Source organism: Pteropus alecto, unplaced genomic scaffold, assembly GCF_000325575.1.
Source record: "Pteropus alecto unplaced genomic scaffold, ASM32557v1 scaffold110, whole genome shotgun sequence".
In the NCBI taxonomy this organism is placed as follows: Eukaryota; Metazoa; Chordata; class Mammalia; order Chiroptera; family Pteropodidae; genus Pteropus; species Pteropus alecto.
The window spans coordinates 4,911,235-4,918,006 of record NW_006431920.1 but is presented as its reverse complement, the minus strand read 5'-3'; positions in this window follow the sequence as shown (position 1 = coordinate 4,918,006).

Here is a 6,772-nt window from a genome sequence, read left to right as displayed (position 1 = left end):
TTAACCAAATGCATTTTCTGGAAAAAAAAAAAATTATAACCTTATATAGTAAAAGAAAATGCAAATACACAACCTCAGGTGTTAAGATGTTCAGGCTGCCATAACGAAGTACCATAGACTTTCCGGCTTAAAGACAGAAGTTTATTTTCACACAATACTGGTGGCTAGAAGTCCAAGATTGAGGTGCCTGGCAGAGTTGTTTTCGTCTGAGACGCTTTCTCCTTGTTTTATAGCCGTCTTTTCTCTGTTTTTCCATGGTTTTCCTCTGTGCATGTTTCTTTCCTAATGTCCTCTTATAAAGGCACCCGTCACACTGGGTTAAGACCCACCCTAATGACCTCACTTTAACTCAATCACCTCTTTAAAGACTTTATCTCTACATACAGTCATATTCTGAGGTACTAGACATTGGGACTTAGGATTTCGACATATGGATTTGGGAAACGATTCAGCCCATAATAGGCAAAAACAACTATACACAAGAGAGGAAGTTTAAGACTGCCATTTCGGTAATGAACAAATTTTTAAAGAAAATCTAAATTTTAACATTTGACTCAAAAAACCAGAAAACTCCAAGGAGGTTGGTTAATACTAATGTAAACATGTGTCAGGCTATCAAAATATTTTAAAATGAAAATGGAGGACTTTATTGGTGCTTTTTGTTTTTTGACTTTTAAGTCACAGGTGATTCTTAAATAACATAAACCGTTCCAGATTACAGAATTAATAAGAAAGCTGCAAACTTCATTCAATAAAATGAGCATAAACCATGTCCCAAACTGACCAGAATGTGCTAGTGGACCAGACTGTGCTGCCCCAGGCACGGCCATTCAGAGTGCAGGGGCTTCATGGCCATAGTGATTGGTTAGAAAAGGTTAGATGACCCAGTCAAGGCCAACCAAGCCTTCTAGGGGGGACTTTTACTGTAAGGATAGGAAAAAGCACTCTTATCCGACATCCAAGACAGTAAGGGAGATTAGAGCCTGGAATTAGCTGTCCAGAGCCAGGATACAATTTGTGGAGCTCAGTGTAAAGAGAAAATTATGAAGAATTTCAAGATGACTGTTATGGGTTGATTATGTCCCCCAAATTCATTATTAAAGTCCTAACCCCCAGGATCTCATAATGTCATCTTATTTGGAAATAGGGTCAGTGCAGATGGAATTAGCTAAGATGAGGTCATTAGTGTAGGCCCTGATTCAATATGACTAGTGTCCTTATAAAAAATGGAAAACTTGGACATGGAGACAGGGAACACCACGTGAACAGAAAGGCAGAGATCACGGTGACGCATCTACAAGCCAAGGGACACCAAGGACGACCAGCAAACCGGCAGAGGCTAAGGAGGAGGCACAGAACAGTGCCTCACCTTGCAGAGGACTCTGCAACCAAGCTAGAATTGCAGCTCTGCCTTCAGTAGGCTATTCTAATGTGCTATCAGACTGTCTTTGAAAATGGTATGTGATATAATCAATGGATCCACGGTCACAGGCTTTCTCCTACATCCTCTTGGCTGGGATATGGGTGTGCTGGTTGGATTCTATGCTATGTAGCATCCCATATCTGTGGATCAGGCATTCATAAGTGCCACAAGTGATAAGGACAGAGATTCTGCAGGTGAGAAAGGCAAACTCATGCCAGAGGTACCTGTGCCTGTCAGAATTAACCACTGGCCCTCTAGAATAGGAAATATCCCATGAAGTCAACTTGCCACCAAGTAGCTAAGCAGGTCCTTGGAGGAAACTGATATTGGGTATCAGCACTGGTCTCTGTTGCTAGTAGGTGGAATGATCAGAGACAGCTGTAGCTAGAGTGACTATGGGGAGTAAGCGTCCATGCATAGCTTCTATCAGCCGCTCAGTCCAGATGCCCACCCTGCCGGTTCTGGGCTGCCCAGTGACGGAGGCTGGCTAACATAAACTGGTTAAATCATCTGGCGCCTTCGTTTTTTAGTGCCTTTTCAGAGGTGGGTGCTTTGTGATGGGCGCACAGGAATCTTCACGCTCCACGTGTACTCCTACCCACATGCTTCTGCCCAACCTCCCTCTTTCCAATTTTCCAATTCTCTTCCTTACAGACCCCGACCACCTTGACCTTCTTCTCATTTTTAGTTCTTTCCCTTTCTACACAGAGCACTGCCCACAGCTCTGTCTTTGGCATACTCTTCTTCTCTGATGCTCAAGGTGACCCCTGATGATAGCTGTAATGCAACCTCCTTTCATTTAGCTTGCCTCACCCCACTCACACAGCTGTAAATCCAATTTGGATAGGAAACTCTCTCTACAGTGTAGCCACAGGGACAAACTGGGGTGGGGGGGGCGGGTACTGGTGCAGCTCTGATGGGAAAATGGGGATCTGACCCAGTTGCTAACACCACTCACTCATACTGTCTGGTCCTGCTCAGCTTCTGCCTCTGATGTATGCTCTCCATTTTACACTGGATTGCTGCTGTGCACGTCTGACTGTATTACTCAGTGGTCCAACAGGACCTCGCTCGTAATGGGTAGTCTTAGATGCATAATTATTTGATGCTCCAGAGTAAAGTGTTTTGCCTCTTCTAGGGCCCAATAAAATACTGAGACCCGGCTTTCCAAAAGCATGCGATTCTTCTCAAGTGGATGCACTTGCTCTAGAATTTCAGGGGCTTTCGCTGTAATTCTCCCTGTTAGGCTCGCCATTAGCTCCACTCTTCATCTTTCCCTGTCACTAACACTTCCGATGTCACGTCGGCTGGATACTATGGCCCAAACAACAGAGCTGCTCACACCACGGCCTGACCTGCAATGGCAGAGGCCCCTACTCCAAGGCCCACTCGAAGTCCGCAGCCTTCTACGTCACCCAGAGCATGGGACAGAGCTGTACAGCTAGGGCCACGGTGTAGGATGTGATGCTTACAGATCTGAAGGAGTTTACAAGGAGTTGTGTTCCCTGCTTTCTTAGTAGCAGGAAGTGCAAGATGCAGCCATTTAGCTTTTTCTTTGGAGGTTATGTCTTGAAAATCTCCTGACAACTGGATTCCTAAGTATTTCCTGAAGAGATGGGTCCCCGATTCATCACTGAGTTTGTCTCTGCCCTCTGGAGTGCATGTAGCTTGCCAAGGTCTCCAGCACATTAACAACTTCTTGCTCAGCCCAGCAGAGCAACACGATACCACTGATATATGGTAGCAATGTGATGTATTTTAGAATATGCAGAGAGTCAAAATCTCTTTAGCATTGCTTTCTGGATTTATTATGAAATAGACAGAGTTAACATAGATAGCCATGGGGCAAAACTATAATTATTGTTGTATAGTCTCATGGGGCAAAACTATAATTCATGAATGTGAACTGTTTTCACCCCTCGTTTCTGATGGAAATAGAAAAGAATGCATTCACTAAATCAATGGCTACATGCCATGTACCTGAAAGCCTTATACATTTACTCTATCACGTTCAGCACAGCAGCTGTGATCAGAGTGACTTGATGGTTTCTGGCAGCCCACAGTCCTTCAGGATTCATCCAGGTTCTTCAGGGACCAGGCTGGCGAATTAAACAACGATGTGATGGGAAGCACTACCCTGGCGTCTTCTAGATCTTTAATCGTGGCGTTAGGTTCTGCCATTCCCCTGAGCTGCGAAATCATTCTGACTTACCCTCTTGGTGGTGGATGGGAAGGAGCAGAGTGGCCCAGCTCTAATCCACCTGCCATGCTCAGCGAGAACAGACCGAGAACAGACCAGAGAAAGCGTGGCCACAGCATGAAGGCAGAGCTGGATCCCAAGTGGCAGCAGCTGAGGCTGTCTGCCAACTGCTCTTCCCAGCAGGGTCTCTCAATGGGAGAACTGAACTTCACCTGTATGGCCACCACAGCTAGATCAATCTACATTTTAGCAATCTCTCTGTCTCTTTCTATATGCAAATATGTAACTTTTCGCCATACACAGTAGAACTTATCCTAAGAATCCAAATATATGTGTTCATATTGTAAGGCATTTTAGAAGAATTCACCAAATTGCCAACTTGGAGGTAGAGGGATATATAAGCAAATCAAAAGTTGGCAATAGTCTTAGTATTCTTGCATGTTTTTTCTATATATTCAGATATTTCAATATGCAAATCTTTTGCAAGTGCATAAGAAAAGATTTAACAGTTTTTCTGAAAGAGAATTAAGAGCCTTCTCTGCTGAATCTTGGCATCTAGAAATAATGTTTTCAGAACCTACTCATGATCATAAGCTGGATAACCTTTAGAGCTTTGGAAAATCATATCAATCAAGTCTCCCAGGTCTGTACAATTCTACCATTCTACCATGTCATGTGCACATGACATGCCCAGCGCTGGGCTACTCACATCTGCTTTACTTTGCAGCATCCCAGGACCTCAGTGTGACCTCTGTCTCTCTGAGCAAGAATGGAAAGAGTCGTGATGTATAAGAAAGTAGTCATATACTTTGAATAGCCAGGAACTCTAGAATCTGGAACAATGCTGCCTTCACATAGACAATAAAAATACTTTATAGATTTAATTTATTGTTCCGGAGTGCAGCCAACTATTTCTCTTAGGATAGGATTTCTTCAAACAAGGCAACTCAGGCAATTTCATATACACAAACCAAGAGAGCCTGGAATGTTCGACGAGCTGAATATGAGCTGCCCACAAGAACAAACTAGGCACATTTAAAAATAACAATAAGGATAATAAGGATAATAATGATAATCCCCCTGGTGAGATAAAAGGTCACTGTGACCATCAGATAGCAATGCTACATATCCTGCCTGGCATGGAACTTCCTTGGCCCTTGGCATTTGTAATTCCAGAGCTCAACTGAGGCAGCCACCAATCCCATTTCACTTGCTTACCCTCCAGTGACTGCCAATGGCTCAGATTGCAAAGTGTTTATATTTAGATGAACAGGTGCGTGACTCAGACACTAAATCAAGTCAGTGTCCTGCTGGTGTCATCTTGATGCATTTTATAGAGCTGGAACGATTTAATATGGAAAAGGGCAATGATCCTATCCTGACTTACTCACAGGGCTGCACCTAGGCTGTGAGAATGTAGTCATGACTTTTGTTCTCTTCAGATTCTGTTCACTATCTCCTCTTTGCATAAATCTGCAAGTGCTTGTACAAGTGGTGGTTTCCTTCGGGAAAAGGAGTCAGAAGCCCTGGATTCTAATGCTGCCTCATTAGAAAAGCAAGTTACCTCTTACCTGTGTGACCTGGGGATGCTTCATAATCACTGATCTTCAGTGGTTCCCTCCCTCTGCCCCACTTGAATACACCAAGATTGCTGCGAAACTCAAATACCACCATGTAGGTGAATGCGCTTCATAAACACTGAAGTACTCCACACACGTCAAAATATGAAGACGCATGTAAAAGAACTTTATGAAGCCATATATATCCTGAAAATGCAAACTAGTGGAATGGATGGAAGCGTGTTGTGAGCAATGCTATAAATATCAGATATGTAACAGAATCCAAGATCAGGTGACTTTGAGGACGGCAGCTTTTAAGCCACCTCTTTCGATTGCTATTTCTATTAAGAATTCTGATGAAAACATGATGTATGAGGAAGTGGAGATGGTTACAGTTATCCTGCTAATGATTCTGACTGATACTTGTCCAGGCTTCCATCTTAATTCTGTTCAGGATATGGTGGGACGGTGACAGACTATCATCTTGTGGCTTCTCTGAATGAAGTAGGTACCAAATGGGAGGCTTTTCAGTGGGGAAGGAAAAGGGAACTTTGTTTCCATTTCACTTTTGTTTATACTATAATGGGGAGGATTATGTGCTATTAAAACCTATATAAACGATAATATATTTTACAGAAAAACGGTTCTTACTTTTCATAGAGTAGCTTCGTCAAAAGTACTTCTTAATAAAAAGGTTCCTGTCTACCAAGTGAATCTTTTTCTTCATTTTATTTATTCTGGACCTTCCACTAAATAAGTGAATAAAAATTAAACAACGTATACTTTCTCAAACACTGGGGATAGCATGAGCACTTACAATGTATTTGAGGTCTCCTTAGTTGCTCTGAAATATAGGCAAGAAGAGAAAAAAGTGTCCCTCCAAATATGCTGATCTAAAAGACACAAGAATTCTACTATTATAAGCTAGAGAACATGCCGTGAGAGGGTCTCTATCCTCCTCCCCGTAGATAAGAATTTCCCCTGCCACATGCCTGGTTATGGCTGCCGTCCACCCTCCACTTGGTCTCAGCTCTGATCAGTGGCTGGAGCTGCCTGGGGCACATGGCCTCAGACCTCTGCACACCGCCCAACTTCCTGATTGCGTGTCTGAGTGACATTCAGACTGCAGGTGCTATAAGACCCTGTAGGAGCCCAAACATTTTTTTCCTCTCTCTCTCTCCCCGCCTCCCTCCCTCCTTCCCTCTCTCTCTCTTTCATTTCAGGGCAAGGAAGTTATTGATGTTTTACCATGATGAAAGGGAAGAAAGCTTTGTTTGTTATTGCTCCACAAATCAAAATATCCAACCAGGGCAATGACATGCATAAAATAATTTGTTAGTTTTCGGGGGCCTTGTTTTTTTAAAAAAGTGAAACATTTTCCTTGCCTACTTGTTTCTTTAGAGTAGAGATATAAAGTTTTTAATTATTTAGAAATGGTAAGTAATGAAATGTGTATTTTAAACAGATCATAACAAGCTGAGGAAGACACCAATGAATGAGATGGATGGGAAGGGAAGGAAGATGGGAAGAAAAAATAAGGGTGGGAAGACAAAGGCCACAAATGGAGAGGGCAGATGATGGAGAGAGAAA